General features: G+C 45.9%; 10 non-coding genes across 10 annotated transcripts; all 10 read left to right on the top strand.

Moving 5' to 3' along the window:
* The first annotated feature begins 1477 nt into the window (after window positions 1-1477).
* LOC130312262 (U2 spliceosomal RNA) lies at window positions 1478-1668 on the top strand. Its single transcript, XR_008860395.1, has one exon. It is a non-coding gene; the product is annotated as a U2 spliceosomal RNA (small nuclear RNA).
* A 2094-nt stretch (window positions 1669-3762) lies between these two features.
* LOC130312264 (U2 spliceosomal RNA) lies at window positions 3763-3953 on the top strand. Its single transcript, XR_008860397.1, has one exon. It is a non-coding gene; the product is annotated as a U2 spliceosomal RNA (small nuclear RNA).
* Window positions 3954-6041: 2088 nt separating this feature from the next.
* LOC130312276 (U2 spliceosomal RNA) lies at window positions 6042-6232 on the top strand. The gene has a single exon (XR_008860408.1). It is a non-coding gene; the product is annotated as a U2 spliceosomal RNA (small nuclear RNA).
* A 2091-nt stretch (window positions 6233-8323) lies between these two features.
* Window positions 8324-8514, top strand: LOC130312265 (U2 spliceosomal RNA). Its single transcript, XR_008860398.1, has one exon. It is a non-coding gene; the product is annotated as a U2 spliceosomal RNA (small nuclear RNA).
* Window positions 8515-11898: 3384 nt separating this feature from the next.
* On the top strand, window positions 11899-12089 carry LOC130312267 (U2 spliceosomal RNA). Its single transcript, XR_008860399.1, has one exon. It is a non-coding gene; the product is annotated as a U2 spliceosomal RNA (small nuclear RNA).
* A 2098-nt stretch (window positions 12090-14187) lies between these two features.
* On the top strand, window positions 14188-14378 carry LOC130312268 (U2 spliceosomal RNA). Its single transcript, XR_008860400.1, has one exon. It is a non-coding gene; the product is annotated as a U2 spliceosomal RNA (small nuclear RNA).
* Window positions 14379-16471: 2093 nt separating this feature from the next.
* Window positions 16472-16662, top strand: LOC130312269 (U2 spliceosomal RNA). The gene has a single exon (XR_008860401.1). It is a non-coding gene; the product is annotated as a U2 spliceosomal RNA (small nuclear RNA).
* A 2086-nt stretch (window positions 16663-18748) lies between these two features.
* Window positions 18749-18939, top strand: LOC130312270 (U2 spliceosomal RNA). Its single transcript, XR_008860402.1, has one exon. It is a non-coding gene; the product is annotated as a U2 spliceosomal RNA (small nuclear RNA).
* Window positions 18940-21030: 2091 nt separating this feature from the next.
* Window positions 21031-21221, top strand: LOC130312271 (U2 spliceosomal RNA). The gene has a single exon (XR_008860403.1). It is a non-coding gene; the product is annotated as a U2 spliceosomal RNA (small nuclear RNA).
* A 2088-nt stretch (window positions 21222-23309) lies between these two features.
* On the top strand, window positions 23310-23500 carry LOC130312272 (U2 spliceosomal RNA). Its single transcript, XR_008860404.1, has one exon. It is a non-coding gene; the product is annotated as a U2 spliceosomal RNA (small nuclear RNA).
* Window positions 23501-24006: the final 506 nt, after the last annotated feature.

Below are 24006 nucleotides of genomic sequence, written 5' to 3' on the forward strand. Positions count from 1 at the left end.
CAATATAGACCAAAGTACAGAGGGTTAGGCTATGCTATTGTGCACCTACCTGATGCATCAGAAGGTGCGAGGCCCTTGCTAAATTCTGTGCACAGACTTTGAGATCTATGCTTTAGACTGTATCTAAACCTGCTCCAACATGGACTGACATTCTGGCCTACTTTCAGCCGATGCGACTTGTCTGTCGCTGAACAGTCGCTTTTTATGTATTCAGCACCTATGTATAATGTTGTAAAAATGCTCTAGAAGCTAAAGTCGCAGAAATGTCACACATATTTGGCCTGCAACTTTCTGTGCGACAAATTCAGACAGGAAAAATCAGTATAAATCCTTAGAAAATTATCCCCCAGTGTCTCCATCTGCTGGCGGTATTGAATAAGCATTGCTGCACTGATGGGGTATGCATTAGACGAAAAAAAAGAAGAAAAAGAAGAATAATACGCCCAGAAAAGAGGCGAAAAGGAGAAAAACGTAAAAAAACGTGAAAAAAAAGTAAGAGGAAGAGAAGGGAAAAAAAGGTGGAAATGGGTTTAAAAGTGATTTCGGCGGAGAAATATATATATATATATATATATATATATATATATATATATATATATATATATGCGCACACACACACATAGATATAAACGTATTCTCCGTTGAGATATTGCAGCCGCTGCTGTGTCCAGGCCCAGGAGCCTTAGCACTGTGCTGTGATGTCACTCAATACCACTGACATCACTAGGTGTAAACAACATCTCTCCTTTGCTGTGTATGTGACTATGGAGCTGTTTGGTGATGTCGTCTATTACGGCCTTCATAGAAGCAACAGGAGATTGTTGCATCCATCTTGAACCCTCAGAACTACAGTGCTATGATGTCACTCACTTCCACAGGCCTTGCAGAGTGTAAACAACAACAACCCAGCTTTGTTGTGTATGTAACCAAAGGGATTTGTGATGTCACCTAGAACCTTCACAGCAGCGACAGCTTTATGAGGAGCATCAGCACTGCTCTGCCTGAGCAGAACCATCACCGCCATAGGTTGTCAAATAACCCGGATTTAACCCACACAGGTAAGTCCAATGGGGTGCAGGCATGTCCTCTATGCTTACAGCTTCCCGTGGGTGTTGGTTTGATACCGTTTGGGGACAGCCAAGGAGGCATCTGCAGGCAACAAAGGTAGGTGTGTGCTTGTGTGTGTGTTTCCTATGCAGATCCTAAGCCCAGTGTCACATGCAAGTAGGAGGAGTAAGAAGGGTTCCTGGCAAATCCGGGTTATGGATTGCATTTAAAAAGGCCCCGTGGGAGTGCAATGGGCCCCTGTCTTGCTGCTTAGCAATAATGGTATGGGTTTAGGTTCTGCTGTGTGTACTGGTGGTTGACTGCCCCCCAGCCCAGAGTGTGCATGGAAAATTGTCTGGCAGCCTCCCTGACAGCAAGCAGTGATAGTGCCCATGAAGGGGACCTTGTTGGGCCCGCCCCTTTCACGGTTATCGCTTCTCGGCCTTTTGGCTAAGATCAAGTGTAGTATCTGTTCTTATCAGTTTAATATCTGATACGTCCCCTATCTGGGGACCATATATTAAATGGATTTTTGAGAACGGGGGCCGATTTCGAAGCTTGCTTCCGTCGCCCTATGCATTGACCCGATATGGCAGTATCTTCGGGTACAGTGCACCACCCCCTTACAGGGTTAAAAAGAAAGATTCCTACTTTCATTGCTACCTGCTTGCTGGCTAGCCAGCTAGCCAGCCCTGTGGGCCTTGCTGCTGCTGCAGCCAAAAAACAAAAGGTGGTGCTGCTGCTGCTTCTGCTGCTTCTGCTTCTGCTTGTGTCTGGCCCCTGTTGGAGCGTCCAGGCACAGGACTTCTGCTGCTGCTGACTAAATGGCCTCCTTAATTGGATCATTTGAGTAGCCAGCACACCTGTGCAGGTAGGGCATGACATGATAGGCAGCTGCCTTGATAGCGGGTGGGTGCTGAATGTTCCTAATTGACAAAATAAGATTAATGCTTATGAAGAAATATAAAATCTCATCCCTTCCCCAATATCGCGCCACACCCCTACCCCTTAATTCCCTGGTTGAACGTGATGGACATATGTCTTTTTTCGACCGTACTAACTATGTAACTATGTAACATAACATGGGGGGGGGGGGGGGGGGGGTCTCCTGGCTGTTCACACAGGTGTGTCATTGCTGTACATTGACCATGCATTGCTTCTGTGGTATTGCAAAGGCAAAGACAAATGCTTCCAGCCATCCATTGCACTAATGGATTGGTCATCAGCTGGCTGTCTATGTCCCGCATCAATATAGACCAAAGTACAGAGGGTTAGGCTATGCTATTGTGCACCTACCTGATGCATCAGAAGGTGCGAGGCCCTTGCTAAATTCTGTGCACAGACTTTGAGATCTATGCTTTAGACTGTATCTAAACCTGCTCCAACATGGACTGACATTCTGGCCTACTTTCAGCCGATGCGACTTGTCTGTCGCTGAACAGTCGCTTTTTATGTATTCAGCACCTATGTATAATGTTGTAAAAATGCTCTAGAAGCTAAAGTCGCAGAAATGTCACACATATTTGGCCTGCAACTTTCTGTGCGACAAATTCAGACAGGAAAAATCAGTATAAATCCTTAGAAAATTATCCCCCAGTGTCTCCATCTGCTGGCGGTATTGAATAAGCATTGCTGCACTGATGGGGTATGCATTAGACGAAAAAAAAAGAAGAAAAAGAAGAATAATACGCCCAGAAAAGAGGCGAAAAGGAGAAAAACGTAAAAAAACGTGAAAAAAAAGTAAGAGGAAGAGAAGGGAAAAAAAGGTGGAAATGGGTTTAAAAGTGATTTCGGCGGAGAAATATATATATATATATATATATATATATATATATATATATATGCGCACACACACACATAGATATAAACGTATTCTCCGTTGAGATATTGCAGCCGCTGCTGTGTCCAGGCCCAGGAGCCTTAGCACTGTGCTGTGATGTCACTCAATACCACTGACATCACTAGGTGTAAACAACATCTCTCCTTTGCTGTGTATGTGACTATGGAGCTGTTTGGTGATGTCGTCTATTACGGCCTTCATAGAAGCAACAGGAGATTGTTGCATCCATCTTGAACCCTCAGAACTACAGTGCTATGATGTCACTCACTTCCACAGGCCTTGCAGAGTGTAAACAACAACAACCCAGCTTTGTTGTGTATGTAACCAAAGGGATTTGTGATGTCACCTAGAACCTTCACAGCAGCGACAGCTTTATGAGGAGCATCAGCACTGCTCTGCCTGAGCAGAACCATCACCGCCATAGGTTGTCAAATAACCCGGATTTAACCCACACAGGTAAGTCCAATGGGGTGCAGGCATGTCCTCTATGCTTACAGCTTCCCGTGGGTGTTGGTTTGATACCGTTTGGGGACAGCCAAGGAGGCATCTGCAGGCAACAAAGGTAGGTGTGTGCTTGTGTGTGTGTTTCCTATGCAGATCCTAAGCCCAGTGTCACATGCAAGTAGGAGGAGTAAGAAGGGTTCCTGGCAAATCCGGGTTATGGATTGCATTTAAAAAGGCCCCGTGGGAGTGCAATGGGCCCCTGTCTTGCTGCTTAGCAATAATGGTATGGGTTTAGGTTCTGCTGTGTGTACTGGTGGTTGACTGCCCCCCAGCCCAGAGTGTGCATGGAAAATTGTCTGGCAGCCTCCCTGACAGCAAGCAGTGATAGTGCCCATGAAGGGGACCTTGTTGGGCCCGCCCCTTTCACGGTTATCGCTTCTCGGCCTTTTGGCTAAGATCAAGTGTAGTATCTGTTCTTATCAGTTTAATATCTGATACGTCCCCTATCTGGGGACCATATATTAAATGGATTTTTGAGAACGGGGGCCGATTTCGAAGCTTGCTTCCGTCGCCCTATGCATTGACCCGATATGGCAGTATCTTCGGGTACAGTGCACCACCCCCTTACAGGGTTAAAAAGAAAGATTCCTACTTTCATTGCTACCTGCTTGCTGGCTAGCCAGCTAGCCAGCCCTGTGGGCCTTGCTGCTGCTGCAGCCAAAAAACAAAAGGTGGTGCTGCTGCTGCTTCTGCTGCTTCTGCTTCTGCTTGTGTCTGGCCCCTGTTGGAGCGTCCAGGCACAGGACTTCTGCTGCTGCTGACTAAATGGCCTCCTTAATTGGATCATTTGAGTAGCCAGCACACCTGTGCAGGTAGGGCATGACATGATAGGCAGCTGCCTTGATAGCGGGTGGGTGCTGAATGTTCCTAATTGACAAAATAAGATTAATGCTTATGAAGAAATATAAAATCTCATCCCTTCCCCAATATCGCGCCACACCCCTACCCCTTAATTCCCTGGTTGAACGTGATGGACATATGTCTTTTTTCGACCGTACTAACTATGTAACTATGTAACATAACATGGGGGGGGGGGGGTCTCCTGGCTGTTCACACAGGTGTGTCATTGCTGTACATTGACCATGCATTGCTTCTGTGGTATTGCAAAGGCAAAGACAAATGCTTCCAGCCATCCATTGCACTAATGGATTGGTCATCAGCTGGCTGTCTATGTCCCGCATCAATATAGACCAAAGTACAGAGGGTTAGGCTATGCTATTGTGCACCTACCTGATGCATCAGAAGGTGCGAGGCCCTTGCTAAATTCTGTGCACAGACTTTGAGATCTATACTTTAGACTGTATCTAAACCTGCTCCAACATGGACTGACATTCTGGCCTACTTTCAGCCGATGCGACTTGTCTGTCGCTGAACAGTCGCTTTTTATGTATTCAGCACCTATGTATAATGTTGTAAAAATGCTCTAGAAGCTAAAGTCGCAGAAATGTCACACATATTTGGCCTGCAACTTTCTGTGCGACAAATTCAGACAGGAAAAATCAGTATAAATCCTTAGAAAATTATCCCCCAGTGTCTCCATCTGCTGGCGGTATTGAATAAGCATTGCTGCACTGATGGGGTATGCATTAGACGAAAAAAAAGAAGAAAAAGAAGAATAATACGCCCAGAAAAGAGGCGAAAAGGAGAAAAACGTAAAAAAACGTGAAAAAAAAGTAAGAGGAAGAGAAGGGAAAAAAAGGTGGAAATGGGTTTAAAAGTGATTTCGGCGGAGAAATATATATATATATATATATATATATATATATATATATATATATGCGCACACACACACATAGATATAAACATATTCTCCGTTGAGATATTGCAGCCGCTGCTGTGTCCAGGCCCAGGAGCCTTAGCACTGTGCTGTGATGTCACTCAATACCACTGACATCACTAGGTGTAAACAACATCTCTCCTTTGCTGTGTATGTGACTATGGAGCTGTTTGGTGATGTCGTCTATTACGGCCTTCATAGAAGCAACAGGAGATTGTTGCATCCATCTTGAACCCTCAGAACTACAGTGCTATGATGTCACTCACTTCCACAGGCCTTGCAGAGTGTAAACAACAACAACCCAGCTTTGTTGTGTATGTAACCAAAGGGATTTGTGATGTCACCTAGAACCTTCACAGCAGCGACAGCTTTATGAGGAGCATCAGCACTGCTCTGCCTGAGCAGAACCATCACCGCCATAGGTTGTCAAATAACCCGGATTTAACCCACACAGGTAAGTCCAATGGGGTGCAGGCATGTCCTCTATGCTTACAGCTTCCCGTGGGTGTTGGTTTGATACCGTTTGGGGACAGCCAAGGAGGCATCTGCAGGCAACAAAGGTAGGTGTGTGCTTGTGTGTGTGTTTCCTATGCAGATCCTAAGCCCAGTGTCACATGCAAGTAGGAGGAGTAAGAAGGGTTCCTGGCAAATCCGGGTTATGGATTGCATTTAAAAAGGCCCCGTGGGAGTGCAATGGGCCCCTGTCTTGCTGCTTAGCAATAATGGTATGGGTTTAGGTTCTGCTGTGTGTACTGGTGGTTGACTGCCCCCCAGCCCAGAGTGTGCATGGAAAATTGTCTGGCAGCCTCCCTGACAGCAAGCAGTGATAGTGCCCATGAAGGGGACCTTGTTGGGCCCGCCCCTTTCACGGTTATCGCTTCTCGGCCTTTTGGCTAAGATCAAGTGTAGTATCTGTTCTTATCAGTTTAATATCTGATACGTCCCCTATCTGGGGACCATATATTAAATGGATATTTGAGAACGGGGGCCGATTTCGAAGCTTGCTTCCGTCGCCCTATGCATTGACCCGATATGGCAGTATCTTCGGGTACAGTGCACCACCCCCTTACAGGGTTAAAAAGAAAGATTCCTACTTTCATTGCTACCTGCTTGCTGGCTAGCCAGCTAGCCAGCCCTGTGGGCCTTGCTGCTGCTGCAGCCAAAAAACAAAAGGTGGTGCTGCTGCTGCTTCTGCTGCTTCTGCTTCTGCTTGTGTCTGGCCCCTGTTGGAGCGTCCAGGCACAGGACTTCTGCTGCTGCTGACTAAATGGCCTCCTTAATTGGATCATTTGAGTAGCCAGCACACCTGTGCAGGTAGGGCATGACATGATAGGCAGCTGCCTTGATAGCGGGTGGGTGCTGAATGTTCCTAATTGACAAAATAAGATTAATGCTTATGAAGAAATATAAAATCTCATCCCTTCCCCAATATCGCGCCACACCCCTACCCCTTAATTCCCTGGTTGAACGTGATGGACATATGTCTTTTTTCGACCGTACTAACTATGTAACTATGTAACATAACATGGGGGGGGGGGGGGTCTCCTGGCTGTTCACACAGGTGTGTCATTGCTGTACATTGACCATGCATTGCTTCTGTGGTATTGCAAAGGCAAAGACAAATGCTTCCAGCCATCCATTGCACTAATGGATTGGTCATCAGCTGGCTGTCTATGTCCCGCATCAATATAGACCAAAGTACAGAGGGTTAGGCTATGCTATTGTGCACCTACCTGATGCATCAGAAGGTGCGAGGCCCTTGCTAAATTCTGTGCACAGACTTTGAGATCTATGCTTTAGACTGTATCTAAACCTGCTCCAACATGGACTGACATTCTGGCCTACTTTCAGCCGATGCGACTTGTCTGTCGCTGAACAGTCGCTTTTTATGTATTCAGCACCTATGTATAATGTTGTAAAAATGCTCTAGAAGCTAAAGTCGCAGAAATGTCACACATATTTGGCCTGCAACTTTCTGTGCGACAAATTCAGACAGGAAAAATCAGTATAAATCCTTAGAAAATTATCCCCCAGTGTCTCCATCTGCTGGCGGTATTGAATAAGCATTGCTGCACTGATGGGGTATGCATTAGACGAAAAAAAAGAAGAAAAAGAAGAATAATACGCCCAGAAAAGAGGCGAAAAGGAGAAAAACGTAAAAAAACGTGAAAAAAAAGTAAGAGGAAGAGAAGGGAAAAAAAGGTGGAAATGGGTTTAAAAGTGATTTCGGCGGAGAAATATATATATATATATATATATATATATATATATATATATATATACGCGCACACACACACATATATATAAACGTATTCTCCGTTGAGATATTGCAGCCGCTGCTGTGTCCAGGCCCAGGAGCCTTAGCACTGTGCTGTGATGTCACTCAATACCACTGACATCACTAGGTGTAAACAACATCTCTCCTTTGCTGTGTATGTGACTATGGAGCTGTTTGGTGATGTCGTCTATTACGGCCTTCATAGAAGCAACAGGAGATTGTTGCATCCATCTTGAACCCTCAGAACTACAGTGCTATGATGTCACTCACTTCCACAGGCCTTGCAGAGTGTAAACAACAACAACCCAGCTTTGTTGTGTATGTAACCAAAGGGATTTGTGATGTCACCTAGAACCTTCACAGCAGCGACAGCTTTATGAGGAGCATCAGCACTGCTCTGCCTGAGCAGAACCATCACCGCCATAGGTTGTCAAATAACCCGGATTTAACCCACACAGGTAAGTCCAATGGGGTGCAGGCATGTCCTCTATGCTTACAGCTTCCCGTGGGTGTTGGTTTGATACCGTTTGGGGACAGCCAAGGAGGCATCTGCAGGCAACAAAGGTAGGTGTGTGCTTGTGTGTGTGTTTCCTATGCAGATCCTAAGCCCAGTGTCACATGCAAGTAGGAGGAGTAAGAAGGGTTCCTGGCAAATCCGGGTTATGGATTGCATTTAAAAAGGCCCCGTGGGAGTGCAATGGGCCCCTGTCTTGCTGCTTAGCAATAATGGTATGGGTTTAGGTTCTGCTGTGTGTACTGGTGGTTGACTGCCCCCCAGCCCAGAGTGTGCATGGAAAATTGTCTGGCAGCCTCCCTGACAGCAAGCAGTGATAGTGCCCATGAAGGGGACCTTGTTGGGCCCGCCCCTTTCACGGTTATCGCTTCTCGGCCTTTTGGCTAAGATCAAGTGTAGTATCTGTTCTTATCAGTTTAATATCTGATACGTCCCCTATCTGGGGACCATATATTAAATGGATTTTTGAGAACGGGGGCCGATTTCGAAGCTTGCTTCCGTCGCCCTATGCATTGACCCGATATGGCAGTATCTTCGGGTACAGTGCACCACCCCCTTACAGGGTTAAAAAGAAAGATTCCTACTTTCATTGCTACCTGCTTGCTGGCTAGCCAGCTAGCCAGCCCTGTGGGCCTTGCTGCTGCTGCAGCCAAAAAACAAAAGGTGGTGCTGCTGCTGCTTCTGCTGCTTCTGCTTCTGCTTGTGTCTGGCCCCTGTTGGAGCGTCCAGGCACAGGACTTCTGCTGCTGCTGACTAAATGGCCTCCTTAATTGGATCATTTGAGTAGCCAGCACACCTGTGCAGGTAGGGCATGACATGATAGGCAGCTGCCTTGATAGCGGGTGGGTGCTGAATGTTCCTAATTGACAAAATAAGATTAATGCTTATGAAGAAATATAAAATCTCATCCCTTCCCCAATATCGCGCCACACCCCTACCCCTTAATTCCCTGGTTGAACGTGATGGACATATGTCTTTTTTCGACCGTACTAACTATGTAACTATGTAACATAACATGGGGGGGGGGGGGGTCTCCTGGCTGTTCACACAGGTGTGTCATTGCTGTACATTGACCATGCATTGCTTCTGTGGTATTGCAAAGGCAAAGACAAATGCTTCCAGCCATCCATTGCACTAATGGATTGGTCATCAGCTGGCTGTCTATGTCCCGCATCAATATAGACCAAAGTACAGAGGGTTAGGCTATGCTATTGTGCACCTACCTGATGCATCAGAAGGTGCGAGGCCCTTGCTAAATTCTGTGCACAGACTTTGAGATCTATGCTTTAGACTGTATCTAAACCTGCTCCAACATGGACTGACATTCTGGCCTACTTTCAGCCGATGCGACTTGTCTGTCGCTGAACAGTCGCTTTTTATGTATTCAGCACCTATGTATAATGTTGTAAAAATGCTCTAGAAGCTAAAGTCGCAGAAATGTCACACATATTTGGCCTGCAACTTTCTGTGCGACAAATTCAGACAGGAAAAATCAGTATAAATCCTTAGAAAATTATCCCCCAGTGTCTCCATCTGCTGGCGGTATTGAATAAGCATTGCTGCACTGATGGGGTATGCATTAGACGAAAAAAAAGAAGAAAAAGAAGAATAATACGCCCAGAAAAGAGGCGAAAAGGAGAAAAACGTAAAAAAACGTGAAAAAAAAGTAAGAGGAAGAGAAGGGAAAAAAAGGTGGAAATGGGTTTAACCCCTTAAGGACCGGAGGTTTTTCCGTTTTTGCATTTTCGTTTTTTGCTCCTTGCCTTTAAAAAATCATAACTCTTTCAAATTTACACCTAAAAATCCATATGATGGCTTATTTTTTGCGCCACCAATTCTACTTTGTAATGACGTCAGTCATTTTGCCCAAAAATCTATGGTGAAGCGGGAAAAAAAATCATTGTGCGACAAAATTGAAAAAAAAACGCTGTTTTGTAACTTTTGGGGGCTTCCGTTTCTACGTAGTACATTTTTCGGTAAAAATGATACCTGATATGTATTCTGTAGGTCCATACGATTAAAATGATACCCTACTTATATAGGTTTGATTTTGTCGGACTTCTGGAAAAAATCATAACTACATGCAGGAAAATTAATACGTTTAAAATTGTCATCTTCTGACCCCTATAACTTTTTTATTTTTCCGTGTATGGGGCGGTATGAGGGCTCATTTTTTGCGCCGTGATCTGAAGTTTTTAACGGTACCATTTTTGCATTGATAGGACTTATTGATCACTTTTTATTCATTTTTAAATGATATAAAAAGTGACCAAAAATGCACTATTTTGGACTTTGGAATTTTTTTGCGCGCACGCCATTGACCGAGCGGTTTAATTAATGATATATTTTTATAATTCGGACATTTCCGCACGCGGTGATACCACATATGTTTATTTTTATTTTTATTTACACTGTGTTTTTTTTTTTATTGGAAAAGGGGGGTGATTCAAACTTTTAATAGGGGAGGAGTTAAATGATCTTTATTCACTTTTTTTTTTCACTTTTTTTTTGCAGTGTTATAGGTCCCATAGGGACCTATAACACTGCACACACTGATCTTCTATGTTGATCACTGGTTTCTCATAAGAAACCAGTGATCAACGATTCTGCCGGATGACTGCTCATGCCTGGATCTCAGGCACTGAGCAGTCATTCGGCGATCGGACAGCGAGGAGGCAGGAAGGGGCCCTCCCGCTGTCCTGTCAGCTGTTTGGGATGCCGCGATTAGACGCGGCTATCCCGAACAGCTCGACTGAGCTAGCCGGGAACTTTCACTTTCACTTTTAGCCGCGCGGCTCAGCTTTGAGCGCGCGGCTAAAGGGTTAATAGCGCGCGGCGCCGCGATCGGCGCTGCGCGCTATTAGAGGCGGGTCCCGGCTTCACTATGACGCCGGGCCCGCCATGATATGACGCGGGGTTACTGTGTAACCCCGCGTTATATCGGAAGAGCAGGACCAAGGACGTACCGGTACGTCCTTGGTCCTTAAGGGGTTAAAAGTGATTTCGGCGGAGAAATATATATATATATATATATATATATATATATATATATATATATATATATATGCGCACACACACACATAGATATAAACGTATTCTCCGTTGAGATATTGCAGCCGCTGCTGTGTCCAGGCCCAGGAGCCTTAGCACTGTGCTGTGATGTCACTCAATACCACTGACATCACTAGGTGTAAACAACATCTCTCCTTTGCTGTGTATGTGACTATGGAGCTGTTTGGTGATGTCGTCTATTACGGCCTTCATAGAAGCAACAGGAGATTGTTGCATCCATCTTGAACCCTCAGAACTACAGTGCTATGATGTCACTCACTTCCACAGGCCTTGCAGAGTGTAAACAACAACAACCCAGCTTTGTTGTGTATGTAACCAAAGGGATTTGTGATGTCACCTAGAACCTTCACAGCAGCGACAGCTTTATGAGGAGCATCAGCACTGCTCTGCCTGAGCAGAACCATCACCGCCATAGGTTGTCAAATAACCCGGATTTAACCCACACAGGTAAGTCCAATGGGGTGCAGGCATGTCCTCTATGCTTACAGCTTCCCGTGGGTGTTGGTTTGATACCGTTTGGGGACAGCCAAGGAGGCATCTGCAGGCAACAAAGGTAGGTGTGTGCTTGTGTGTGTGTTTCCTATGCAGATCCTAAGCCCAGTGTCACATGCAAGTAGGAGGAGTAAGAAGGGTTCCTGGCAAATCCGGGTTATGGATTGCATTTAAAAAGGCCCCGTGGGAGTGCAATGGGCCCCTGTCTTGCTGCTTAGCAATAATGGTATGGGTTTAGGTTCTGCTGTGTGTACTGGTGGTTGACTGCCCCCCAGCCCAGAGTGTGCATGGAAAATTGTCTGGCAGCCTCCCTGACAGCAAGCAGTGATAGTGCCCATGAAGGGGACCTTGTTGGGCCCGCCCCTTTCACGGTTATCGCTTCTCGGCCTTTTGGCTAAGATCAAGTGTAGTATCTGTTCTTATCAGTTTAATATCTGATACGTCCCCTATCTGGGGACCATATATTAAATGGATTTTTGAGAACGGGGGCCGATTTCGAAGCTTGCTTCCGTCGCCCTATGCATTGACCCGATATGGCAGTATCTTCGGGTACAGTGCACCACCCCCTTACAGGGTTAAAAAGAAAGATTCCTACTTTCATTGCTACCTGCTTGCTGGCTAGCCAGCTAGCCAGCCCTGTGGGCCTTGCTGCTGCTGCAGCCAAAAAACAAAAGGTGGTGCTGCTGCTGCTTCTGCTGCTTCTGCTTCTGCTTGTGTCTGGCCCCTGTTGGAGCGTCCAGGCACAGGACTTCTGCTGCTGCTGACTAAATGGCCTCCTTAATTGGATCATTTGAGTAGCCAGCACACCTGTGCAGGTAGGGCATGACATGATAGGCAGCTGCCTTGATAGCGGGTGGGTGCTGAATGTTCCTAATTGACAAAATAAGATTAATGCTTATGAAGAAATATAAAATCTCATCCCTTCCCCAATATCGCGCCACACCCCTACCCCTTAATTCCCTGGTTGAACGTGATGGACATATGTCTTTTTTCGACCGTACTAACTATGTAACTATGTAACATAACATGGGGGGGGGGGGGGGTCTCCTGGCTGTTCACACAGGTGTGTCATTGCTGTACATTGACCATGCATTGCTTCTGTGGTATTGCAAAGGCAAAGACAAATGCTTCCAGCCATCCATTGCACTAATGGATTGGTCATCAGCTGGCTGTCTATGTCCCGCATCAATATAGACCAAAGTACAGAGGGTTAGGCTATGCTATTGTGCACCTACCTGATGCATCAGAAGGTGCGAGGCCCTTGCTAAATTCTGTGCACAGACTTTGAGATCTATGCTTTAGACTGTATCTAAACCTGCTCCAACATGGACTGACATTCTGGCCTACTTTCAGCCGATGCGACTTGTCTGTCGCTGAACAGTCGCTTTTTATGTATTCAGCACCTATGTATAATGTTGTAAAAATGCTCTAGAAGCTAAAGTCGCAGAAATGTCACACATATTTGGCCTGCAACTTTCTGTGCGACAAATTCAGACAGGAAAAATCAGTATAAATCCTTAGAAAATTATCCCCCAGTGTCTCCATCTGCTGGCGGTATTGAATAAGCATTGCTGCACTGATGGGGTATGCATTAGACGAAAAAAAAGAAGAAAAAGAAGAATAATACGCCCAGAAAAGAGGCGAAAAGGAGAAAAACGTAAAAAAACGTGAAAAAAAAGTAAGAGGAAGAGAAGGGAAAAAAAGGTGGAAATGGGTTTAAAAGTGATTTCGGCGGAGAATATATATATATATATATATATATATATATATATATATATATATATATATATGCGCACACACACACATAGATATAAACGTATTCTCCGTTGAGATATTGCAGCCGCTGCTGTGTCCAGGCCCAGGAGCCTTAGCACTGTGCTGTGATGTCACTCAATACCACTGACATCACTAGGTGTAAACAACATCTCTCCTTTGCTGTGTATGTGACTATGGAGCTGTTTGGTGATGTCGTCTATTACGGCCTTCATAGAAGCAACAGGAGATTGTTGCATCCATCTTGAACCCTCAGAACTACAGTGCTATGATGTCACTCACTTCCACAGGCCTTGCAGAGTGTAAACAACAACAACCCAGCTTTGTTGTGTATGTAACCAAAGGGATTTGTGATGTCACCTAGAACCTTCACAGCAGCGACAGCTTTATGAGGAGCATCAGCACTGCTCTGCCTGAGCAGAACCATCACCGCCATAGGTTGTCAAATAACCCGGATTTAACCCACACAGGTAAGTCCAATGGGGTGCAGGCATGTCCTCTATGCTTACAGCTTCCCGTGGGTGTTGGTTTGATACCGTTTGGGGACAGCCAAGGAGGCATCTGCAGGCAACAAAGGTAGGTGTGTGCTTGTGTGTGTGTTTCCTATGCAGATCCTAAGCCCAGTGTCACATGCAAGTAGGAGGAGTAAGAAGGGTTCCTGGCAAATCCGGGTTATGGATTGCATTTAAAAAGGCCCCGTGGGAGTGCAATGGGCCCCTGTCTTGCTGCTTAGCAATAATGGTATGGGTTTAGGTTCTGCTGTGTGTACTGGTGGTTGACTGCCCCCCCAGCCCAGAGTGTGCATGGAAAATTGTCTGGCAGCCTCCCTGACAGCAAGCAGTGATAGTGCCCATGAAGGGGACCTTGTTGGGCCCGCCCCTTTCACGGTTATCGCTTCTCGGCCTTTTGGCTAAGATCAAGTGTAGTATCTGTTCTTATCAGTTTAATATCTGATACGTCCCCTATCTGGGGACCATATATTAAATGGATTTTTGAGAACGGGGGCCGATTTCGAAGCTTGCTTCCGTCGCCCTATGCATTGACCCGATATGGCAGTATCTTCGGGTACAGTGCACCACCCCCTTACAGGGTTAAAAAGAAAGATTCCTACTTTCATTGCTACCTGCTTGCTGGCTAGCCAGCTAGCCAGCCCTGTGGGCCTTGCTGCTGCTGCAGCCAAAAAACAAAAGGTGGTGCTGCTGCTGCTTCTGCTGCTTCTGCTTCTGCTTGTGTCTGGCCCCTGTTGGAGCGTCCAGGCACAGGACTTCTGCTGCTGCTGACTAAATGGCCTCCTTAATTGGATCATTTGAGTAGCCAGCACACCTGTGCAGGTAGGGCATGACATGATAGGCAGCTGCCTTGATAGCGGGTGGGTGCTGAATGTTCCTAATTGACAAAATAAGATTAATGCTTATGAAGAAATATAAAATCTCATCCCTTCCCCAATATCGCGCCACACCCCTACCCCTTAATTCCCTGGTTGAACGTGATGGACATATGTCTTTTTTCGACCGTACTAACTATGTAACTATGTAACATAACATGGGGGGGGGGGGGGTCTCCTGGCTGTTCACACAGGTGTGTCATTGCTGTACATTGACCATGCATTGCTTCTGTGGTATTGCAAAGGCAAAGACAAATGCTTCCAGCCATCCATTGCACTAATGGATTGGTCATCAGCTGGCTGTCTATGTCCCGCATCAATATAGACCAAAGTACAGAGGGTTAGGCTATGCTATTGTGCACCTACCTGATGCATCAGAAGGTGCGAGGCCCTTGCTAAATTCTGTGCACAGACTTTGAGATCTATGCTTTAGACTGTATCTAAACCTGCTCCAACATGGACTGACATTCTGGCCTACTTTCAGCCGATGCGACTTGTCTGTCGCTGAACAGTCGCTTTTTATGTATTCAGCACCTATGTATAATGTTGTAAAAATGCTCTAGAAGCTAAAGTCGCAGAAATGTCACACATATTTGGCCTGCAACTTTCTGTGCGACAAATTCAGACAGGAAAAATCAGTATAAATCCTTAGAAAATTATCCCCCAGTGTCTCCATCTGCTGGCGGTATTGAATAAGCATTGCTGCACTGATGGGGTATGCATTAGACGAAAAAAAAGAAGAAAAAGAAGAATAATACGCCCAGAAAAGAGGCGAAAAGGAGAAAAACGTAAAAAAACGTGAAAAAAAAGTAAGAGGAAGAGAAGGGAAAAAAAGGTGGAAATGGGTTTAAAAGTGATTTCGGCGGAGAAATATATATATATATATATATATATATATATATATATATATATATATATGCGCACACACACACATAGATATAAACGTATTCTCCGTTGAGATATTGCAGCCGCTGCTGTGTCCAGGCCCAGGAGCCTTAGCACTGTGCTGTGATGTCACTCAATACCACTGACATCACTAGGTGTAAACAACATCTCTCCTTTGCTGTGTATGTGACTATGGAGCTGTTTGGTGATGTCGTCTATTACGGCCTTCATAGAAGCAACAGGAGATTGTTGCATCCATCTTGAACCCTCAGAACTACAGTGCTATGATGTCACTCACTTCCACAGGCCTTGCAGAGTGTAAACAACAACAACCCAGCTTTGTTGTGTATGTAACCAAAGGGATTTGTGATGTCACCTAGAACCTTCACAGCAGCGACAGCTTTATGAGGAGCATCAGCACTGCTCTGCCTGAGCAGAACCATCACCGCCATAGGTTGTCAAATAACCCGGATTTAACCCACACAGGTAAGTCCAATGGGGTGCAGGCATGTCCTCTATGCTTACAGCTTCCCGTGGGTGTTGGTTTGATACCGTTTGGGGACAGCCAAGGAGGCATCTGCAGGCAACAAAGGTAGGTGTGTGCTTGTGTGTGTGTTTCCTATGCAGATCCTAAGCCCAGTGTCACATGCAAGTAGGAGGAGTAAGAAGGGTTCCTGGCAAATCCGGGTTATGGATTGCATTTAAAAAGGCCCCGTGGGAGAGCAATGGGCCCCTGTCTTGCTGCTTAGCAATAATGGTATGGGTTTAGGTTCTGCTGTGTGTACTGGTGGTTGACTGCCCCCCAGCCCAGAGTGTGCATGGAAAATTGTCTGGCAGCCTCCCTGACAGCAAGCAGTGATAGTGCCCATGAAGGGGACCTTGTTGGGCCCGCCCCTTTCACGGTTATCGCTTCTCGGCCTTTTGGCTAAGATCAAGTGTAGTATCTGTTCTTATCAGTTTAATATCTGATACGTCCCCTATCTGGGGACCATATATTAAATGGATTTTTGAGAACGGGGGCCGATTTCGAAGCTTGCTTCCGTCGCCCTATGCATTGACCCGATATGGCAGTATCTTCGGGTACAGTGCACCACCCCCTTACAGGGTTAAAAAGAAAGATTCCTACTTTCATTGCTACCTGCTTGCTGGCTAGCCAGCTAGCCAGCCCTGTGGGCCTTGCTGCTGCTGCAGCCAAAAAACAAAAGGTGGTGCTGCTGCTGCTTCTGCTGCTTCTGCTTCTGCTTGTGTCTGGCCCCTGTTGGAGCGTCCAGGCACAGGACTTCTGCTGCTGCTGACTAAATGGCCTCCTTAATTGGATCATTTGAGTAGCCAGCACACCTGTGCAGGTAGGGCATGACATGATAGGCAGCTGCCTTGATAGCGGGTGGGTGCTGAATGTTCCTAATTGACAAAATAAGATTAATGCTTATGAAGAAATATAAAATCTCATCCCTTCCCCAATATCGCGCCACACCCCTACCCCTTAATTCCCTGGTTGAACGTGATGGACATATGTCTTTTTTCGACCGTACTAACTATGTAACTATGTAACATAACATGGGGGGGGGTCTCCTGGCTGTTCACACAGGTGTGTCATTGCTGTACATTGACCATGCATTGCTTCTGTGGTATTGCAAAGGCAAAGACAAATGCTTCCAGCCATCCATTGCACTAATGGATTGGTCATCAGCTGGCTGTCTATGTCCCGCATCAATATAGACCAAAGTACAGAGGGTTAGGCTATGCTATTGTGCACCTACCTGATGCATCAGAAGGTGCGAGGCCCTTGCTAAATTCTGTGCACAGACTTTGAGATCTATGCTTTAGACTGTATCTAAACCTGCTCCAACATGGACTGACATTCTGGCCTACTTTCAGCCGATGCGACTTGTCTGTCGCTGAACAGTCGCTTTTTATGTATTCAGCACCTATGTATAATGTTGTAAAAATGCTCTAGAAGCTAAAGTCGCAGAAATGTCACACATATTTGGCCTGCAACTTTCTGTGCGACAAATTCAGACAGGAAAAATCAGTATAAATCCTTAGAAAATTATCCCCCAGTGTCTCCATCTGCTGGCGGTATTGAATAAGCATTGCTGCACTGATGGGGTATGCATTAGACGAAAAAAAAGAAGAAAAAGAAGAATAATACGCCCAGAAAAGAGGCGAAAAGGAGAAAAACGTAAAAAAACGTGAAAAAAAAGTAAGAGGAAGAGAAGGGAAAAAAAGGTGGAAATGGGTTTAAAAGTGATTTCGGCGGAGAAATATATATATATATATATATATATATATATATATATATATATATATGCGCACACACACACATAGATATAAACGTATTCTCCGTTGAGATATTGCAGCCGCTGCTGTGTCCAGGCCCAGGAGCCTTAGCACTGTGCTGTGATGTCACTCAATACCACTGACATCACTAGGTGTAAACAACATCTCTCCTTTGCTGTGTATGTGACTATGGAGCTGTTTGGTGATGTCGTCTATTACGGCCTTCATAGAAGCAACAGGAGATTGTTGCATCCATCTTGAACCCTCAGAACTACAGTGCTATGATGTCACTCACTTCCACAGGCCTTGCAGAGTGTAAACAACAACAACCCAGCTTTGTTGTGTATGTAACCAAAGGGATTTGTGATGTCACCTAGAACCTTCACAGCAGCGACAGCTTTATGAGGAGCATCAGCACTGCTCTGCCTGAGCAGAACCATCACCGCCATAGGTTGTCAAATAACCCGGATTTAACCCACACAGGTAAGTCCAATGGGGTGCAGGCATGTCCTCTATGCTTACAGCTTCCCGTGGGTGTTGGTTTGATACCGTTTGGGGACAGCCAAGGAGGCATCTGCAGGCAACAAAGGTAGGTGTGTGCTTGTGTGTGTGTTTCCTATGCAGATCCTAAGCCCAGTGTCACATGCAAGTAGGAGGAGTAAGAAGGGTTCCTGGCAAATCCGGGTTATGGATTGCATTTAAAAAGGCCCCGTGGGAGAGCAATGGGCCCCTGTCTTGCTGCTTAGCAATAATGGTATGGGTTTAGGTTCTGCTGTGTGTACTGGTGGTTGACTGCCCCCCAGCCCAGAGTGTGCATGGAAAATTGTCTGGCAGCCTCCCTGACAGCAAGCAGTGATAGTGCCCATGAAGGGGACCTTGTTGGGCCCGCCCCTTTCACGGTTATCGCTTCTCGGCCTTTTGGCTAAGATCAAGTGTAGTATCTGTTCTTATCAGTTTAATATCTGATACGTCCCCTATCTGGGGACCATATATTAAATGGATTTTTGAGAACGGGGGCCGATTTCGAAGCTTGCTTCCGTCGCCCTATGCATTGACCCGATATGGCAGTATCTTCGGGTACAGTGCACCACCCCCTTACAGGGTTAAAAAGAAAGATTCCTACTTTCATTGCTACCTGCTTGCTGGCTAGCCAGCTAGCCAGCCCTGTGGGCCTTGCTGCTGCTGCAGCCAAAAAACAAAAGGTGGTGCTGCTGCTGCTTCTGCTGCTTCTGCTTCTGCTTGTGTCTGGCCCCTGTTGGAGCGTCCAGGCACAGGACTTCTGCTGCTGCTGACTAAATGGCCTCCTTAATTGGATCATTTGAGTAGCCAGCACACCTGTGCAGGTAGGGCATGACATGATAGGCAGCTGCCTTGATAGCGGGTGGGTGCTGAATGTTCCTAATTGACAAAATAAGATTAATGCTTATGAAGAAATATAAAATCTCATCCCTTCCCCAATATCGCGCCACACCCCTACCCCTTAATTCCCTGGTTGAACGTGATGGACATATGTCTTTTTTCGACCGTACTAACTATGTAACTATGTAACATAACATGGGGGGGGGGGGGGTCTCCTGGCTGTTCACACAGGTGTGTCATTGCTGTACATTGACCATGCATTGCTTCTGTGGTATTGCAAAGGCAAAGACAAATGCTTCCAGCCATCCATTGCACTAATGGATTGGTCATCAGCTGGCTGTCTATGTCCCGCATCAATATAGACCAAAGTACAGAGGGTTAGGCTATGCTATTGTGCACCTACCTGATGCATCAGAAGGTGCGAGGCCCTTGCTAAATTCTGTGCACAGACTTTGAGATCTATGCTTTAGACTGTATCTAAACCTGCTCCAACATGGACTGACATTCTGGCCTACTTTCAGCCGATGCGACTTGTCTGTCGCTGAACAGTCGCTTTTTATGTATTCAGCACCTATGTATAATGTTGTAAAAATGCTCTAGAAGCTAAAGTCGCAGAAATGTCACACATATTTGGCCTGCAACTTTCTGTGCGACAAATTCAGACAGGAAAAATCAGTATAAATCCTTAGAAAATTATCCCCCAGTGTCTCCATCTGCTGGCGGTATTGAATAAGCATTGCTGCACTGATGGGGTATGCATTAGACGAAAAAAAAGAAGAAAAAGAAGAATAATACGCCCAGAAAAGAGGCGAAAAGGAGAAAAACGTAAAAAAACGTGAAAAAAAAGTAAGAGGAAGAGAAGGGAAAAAAAGGTGGAAATGGGTTTAAAAGTGATTTCGGCGGAGAAATATATATATATATATATATATATATATATATATATATATATATATGCGCACACACACACATAGATATAAACGTATTCTCCGTTGAGATATTGCAGCCGCTGCTGTGTCCAGGCCCAGGAGCCTTAGCACTGTGCTGTGATGTCACTCAATACCACTGACATCACTAGGTGTAAACAACATCTCTCCTTTGCTGTGTATGTGACTATGGAGCTGTTTGGTGATGTCGTCTATTACGGCCTTCATAGAAGCAACAGGAGATTGTTGCATCCATCTTGAACCCTCAGAACTACAGTGCTATGATGTCACTCACTTCCACAGGCCTTGCAGAGTGTAAACAACAACAACCCAGCTTTGTTGTGTATGTAACCAAAGGGATTTGTGATGTCACCTAGAACCTTCACAGCAGCGACAGCTTTATGAGGAGCATCAGCACTGCTCTGCCTGAGCAGAACCATCACCGCCATAGGTTGTCAAATAACCCGGATTTAACCCACACAGGTAAGTCCAATGGGGTGCAGGCATGTCCTCTATGCTTACAGCTTCCCGTGGGTGTTGGTTTGATACCGTTTGGGGACAGCCAAGGAGGCATCTGCAGGCAACAAAGGTAGGTGTGTGCTTGTGTGTGTGTTTCCTATGCAGATCCTAAGCCCAGTGTCACATGCAAGTAGGAGGAGTAAGAAGGGTTCCTGGCAAATCCGGGTTATGGATTGCATTTAAAAAGGCCCCGTGGGAGAGCAATGGGCCCCTGTCTTGCTGCTTAGCAATAATGGTATGGGTTTAGGTTCTGCTGTGTGTACTGGTGGTTGACTGCCCCCCAGCCCAGAGTGTGCATGGAAAATTGTCTGGCAGCCTCCCTGACAGCAAGCAGTGATAGTGCCCATGAAGGGGACCTTGTTGGGCCCGCCCCTTTCACGGTTATCGCTTCTCGGCCTTTTGGCTAAGATCAAGTGTAGTATCTGTTCTTATCAGTTTAATATCTGATACGTCCCCTATCTGGGGACCATATATTAAATGGATTTTTGAGAACGGGGGCCGATTTCGAAGCTTGCTTCCGTCGCCCTATGCATTGACCCGATATGGCAGTATCTTCGGGTACAGTGCACCACCCCCTTACAGGGTTAAAAAGAAAGATTCCTACTTTCATTGCTACCTGCTTGCTGGCTAGCCAGCTAGCCAGCCCTGTGGGCCTTGCTGCTGCTGCAGCCAAAAAACAAAAGGTGGTGCTGCTGCTGCTTCTGCTGCTTCTGCTTCTGCTTGTGTCTGGCCCCTGTTGGAGCGTCCAGGCACAGGACTTCTGCTGCTGCTGACTAAATGGCCTCCTTAATTGGATCATTTGAGTAGCCAGCACACCTGTGCAGGTAGGGCATGACATGATAGGCAGCTGCCTTGATAGCGGGTGGGTGCTGAATGTTCCTAATTGACAAAATAAGATTAATGCTTATGAAGAAATATAAAATCTCATCCCTTCCCCAATATCGCGCCACACCCCTACCCCTTAATTCCCTGGTTGAACGTGATGGACATATGTCTTTTTTCGACCGTACTAACTATGTAACTATGTAACATAACATGGGGGGGGGGGGGTCTCCTGGCTGTTCACACAGGTGTGTCATTGCTGTACATTGACCATGCATTGCTTCTGTGGTATTGCAAAGGCAAAGACAAATGCTTCCAGCCATCCATTGCACTAATGGATTGGTCATCAGCTGGCTGTCTATGTCCCGCATCAATATAGACCAAAGTACAGAGGGTTAGGCTATGCTATTGTGCACCTACCTGATGCATCAGAAGGTGCGAGGCCCTTGCTAAATTCTGTGCACAGACTTTGAGATCTATGCTTTAGACTGTATCTAAACCTGCTCCAACATGGACTGACATTCTGGCCTACTTTCAGCCGATGCGACTTGTCTGTCGCTGAACAGTCGCTTTTTATGTATTCAGCACCTATGTATAATGTTGTAAAAATGCTCTAGAAGCTAAAGTCGCAGAAATGTCACACATATTTGGCCTGCAACTTTCTGTGCGACAAATTCAGACAGGAAAAATCAGTATAAATCCTTAGAAAATTATCCCCCAGTGTCTCCATCTGCTGGCGGTATTGAATAAGCATTGCTGCACTGATGGGGTATGCATTAGACGAAAAAAAAGAAGAAAAAGAAGAATAATACGCCCAGAAAAGAGGCGAAAAGGAGAAAAACGTAAAAAAACGTGAAAAAAAAGTAAGAGGAAGAGAAGGGAAAAAAAGGTGGAAATGGGTTTAAAAGTGATTTCGGCGGAGAAATATATATATATATATATATATATATATATATATATATATATATGCGCACACACACACATAGATATAAACGTATTCTCCGTTGAGATATTGCAGCCGCTGCTGTGTCCAGGCCCAGGAGCCTTAGCACTGTGCTGTGATGTCACTCAATACCACTGACATCACTAGGTGTAAACAACATCTCTCCTTTGCTGTGTATGTGACTATGGAGCTGTTTGGTGATGTCGTCTATTACGGCCTTCATAGAAGCAACAGGAGATTGTTGCATCCATCTTGAACCCTCAGAACTACAGTGCTATGATGTCACTCACTTCCACAGGCCTTGCAGAGTGTAAACAACAACAACCCAGCTTTGTTGTGTATGTAACCAAAGGGATTTGTGATGTCACCTAGAACCTTCACAGCAGCGACAGCTTTATGAGGAGCATCAGCACTGCTCTGCCTGAGCAGAACCATCACCGCCATAGGTTGTCAAATAACCCGGATTTAACCCACACAGGTAAGTCCAATGGGGTGCAGGCATGTCCTCTATGCTTACAGCTTCCCGTGGGTGTTGGTTTGATACCGTTTGGGGACAGCCAAGGAGGCATCTGCAGGCAACAAAGGTAGGTGTGTGCTTGTGTGTGTGTTTCCTATGCAGATCCTAAGCCCAGTGTCACATGCAAGTAGGAGGAGTAAGAAGGGTTCCTGGCAAATCCGGGTTATGGATTGCATTTAAAAAGGCCCCGTGGGAGAGCAATGGGCCCCTGTCTTGCTGCTTAGCAATAATGGTATGGGTTTAGGTTCTGCTGTGTGTACTGGTGGTTGACTGCCCCCCAGCCCAGAGTGTGCATGGAAAATTGTCTGGCAGCCTCCCTGACAGCAAGCAGTGATAGTGCCCATGAAGGGGACCTTGTTGGGCCCGCCCCTTTCACGGTTATCGCTTCTCGGCCTTTTGGCTAAGATCAAGTGTAGTATCTGTTCTTATCAGTTTAATATCTGATACGTCCCCTATCTGGGGACCATATATTAAATGGATTTTTGAGAACGGGGGCCGATTTCGAAGCTTGCTTCCGTCGCCCTATGCATTGACCCGATATGGCAGTATCTTCGGGTACAGTGCACCACCCCCTTACAGGGTTAAAAAGAAAGATTCCTACTTTCATTGCTACCTGCTTGCTGGCTAGCCAGCTAGCCAGCCCTGTGGGCCTTGCTGCTGCTGCAGCCAAAAAACAAAAGGTGGTGCTGCTGCTGCTTCTGCTGCTTCTGCTTCTGCTTGTGTCTGGCCCCTGTTGGAGCGTCCAGGCACAGGACTTCTGCTGCTGCTGACTAAATGGCCTCCTTAATTGGATCATTTGAGTAGCCAGCACACCTGTGCAGGTAGGGCATGACATGATAGGCAGCTGCCTTGATAGCGGGTGGGTGCTGAATGTTCCTAATTGACAAAATAAGATTAATGCTTATGAAGAAATATAAAATCTCATCCCTTCCCCAATATCGCGCCACACCCCTACCCCTTAATTCCCTGGTTGAACGTGATGGACATATGTCTTTTTTCGACCGTACTAACTATGTAACTATGTAACATAACATGGGGGGGGGGTCTCCTGGCTGTTCACACAGGTGTGTCATTGCT

The sequence above is a fragment of the Hyla sarda genome, unplaced genomic scaffold, assembly GCF_029499605.1.
Source record: "Hyla sarda isolate aHylSar1 unplaced genomic scaffold, aHylSar1.hap1 scaffold_1711, whole genome shotgun sequence".
Taxonomy (NCBI): Eukaryota; Metazoa; Chordata; class Amphibia; order Anura; family Hylidae; genus Hyla; species Hyla sarda.